The following is a 2,049-nucleotide window of genomic DNA, read 5'->3' as shown; positions in this document are numbered from 1 at the left end:
ATGCTACAACGTGAAGCTGCCAAAGCTCTCTGTGAAATGTTTTTTCTCTGAAAGCTGCTTCCCTGTCTAGAAGGTGCTTAAGGCCCATGCACCTTTTTTCTTCCAGATAGCCAAGAGACCATTAAATGCCTCAAGATGCCCAAAGAGGTCCCAATATTTAGTAAAGGCAAGTATGAAAGAGGCTGCATGCTTTTTTAGATATGATGAATGTCAGAGTTCTGAGTAAGACATTAAAACCGTCATGGAATTCTTACAGGGCTGAGATATTAAAGTACCAGAGCAAAAGTCTCATGCAATAGGAAGGAGCCTGGAACCAGTATTTCTTCCTTCAGTATGTAGCCTTTGTAGGCTTTGGTCTAGAAGATAGTTTTTTTGTGCTTTGAGTTGGGATTTGCCCCTTTGCTTTAACCTCTGAACAGCTTCCCTCATATGTTTGGGTTGTAATGGTGACATTTTCTCCCCACTTCTCCCACATATCCATTGCTGCTTCTACCACCTCCTCGATGAAAACCCTGGAAGTATCAGACATAGCAATAAAAACATTTTGAGACACAGGTGCCAGTGATGGACTGGATCAGCCGTTCATTCACTCATTCATTTTAACTATTTCATTCATTTGAGAGAGAGAGAGCAAGAGACAGAGAGCAAGCAGGAGGAGTGACAGAGGGAGAAGAGAAGCAGATTCCCTGCTGAGCCAGGATCCTGGGGTTGGGAGTTCAAGGGGACTGGATCCCAGGACCCCAGGATCAGAATCTGAACCAAAGGCAGACTCTTAACCAACTGAGCCACTCAGGTGTCTCTGGATCAGCCTTTTTATAGCTGCCATGGGGAAAGCTGACCGGTGATATATTTCATAAAGGTTCAACTGCTCTTCAGAAAAAGAATAAACCAGGATTTACATCTTTTAAAACTCATCTTCACTTTTTGCTTCTTTTCTTTTTTTTTCTTTGATATCTATTTTCATTTTTTTGGCTGCAAGAGTAATAATGATGAGTCTCCCCTTTTAACTGCTGTTAAATCTGAGATGTCCTGACTCTTGAGCTCTCCTTCCTCAGCCCAAGCTTTTTGTCTATTCTCCATCTCCATCCCCATCAGTTTCCTCTGGGATTCCATCTATAAAGGTAGCCCCAGGGCCGGGAGAAGGGGCTGGTTCATCTGACTCTGGAGCTTGGGGCATGCCTGGTCTCCTAATATCAAAAATTAAGATTATTAAAAATAATCCATGTTATATGCTAATCATATGGAAAATATAAGCATATCACATTTGTTGTTGAGTTTAATTAGTCCTCAGATATCTCTGCATATCCAAAGAAAAATAATAAGTAACAATGATTGTTTTTAATACTTACCATGTTCATTGGTTGGAGGAATTAACTTACTTATTAATCATATTCTGGAAATATTTGGGGCTTATATTTGGAGTAGTTAATTTCTGTACAAAGGAAGACTCTGGAGGCCTGTGAAGTATGAGTGAAGAAAAACAAGGTTGTTCAGTAGAAGTATTTTCATCATTAAACCTTTAAAAATGTCAATCAAAATCAAGTTATTATTTCTGAAACTGGAAAGATACAGTGTGGCAAATTCCCCATAGTACATATTCTAAATTTTGCCATTCAGATGGAACTGTTTGAACACCCACATTTTGTGCTTTAGTTCTTTCTTCTTCCTGAGTTCATTCTCTTTTATTTCTATTGGTAGCTCTTAGATTGATCCTCCCTGCTTTGAATAATTCACTATCTAAATAAAAGCAACAACATCAAAGCATCTCAGATTTAACACACTCCATTCCAGCTTGGGCTCCCACAGGGTGATCTGAAGGAGCCTGAAGAATTAATCACCCAGGATAAGAGCCTCAAGGTTTTTATACATTTAATGCTCAAGTAAGTCACTTTCACGGAAAAAAAAAATTCCCTTTCCCTTTTGTTTTTGTGTTTAGTTTTCTAAACACTGTCATTCTGTTTCCACTTCAGCTCCAGATCCCCGGGATGTCTTGGCACCAAACACATGTAAAACAAATAAACACCTTCTTGCACACTCTAACAAGTGTAG

General features: G+C 39.3%; 1 pseudogene; it reads right to left on the bottom strand.

The window, feature by feature from the left end:
• Nucleotides 1-356: 356 nt before the first annotated feature.
• Nucleotides 357-1,177, bottom strand: LOC131812128 (transcription initiation factor TFIID subunit 11-like; annotated as a pseudogene).
• Nucleotides 1,178-2,049: the final 872 nt, after the last annotated feature.

This window comes from Mustela lutreola, chromosome 12 (genome assembly GCF_030435805.1).
Source record: "Mustela lutreola isolate mMusLut2 chromosome 12, mMusLut2.pri, whole genome shotgun sequence".
Lineage (NCBI taxonomy): Eukaryota > Metazoa > Chordata > Mammalia > Carnivora > Mustelidae > Mustela > Mustela lutreola.
This window is presented reverse-complemented; position numbering and strand designations above follow the sequence as displayed.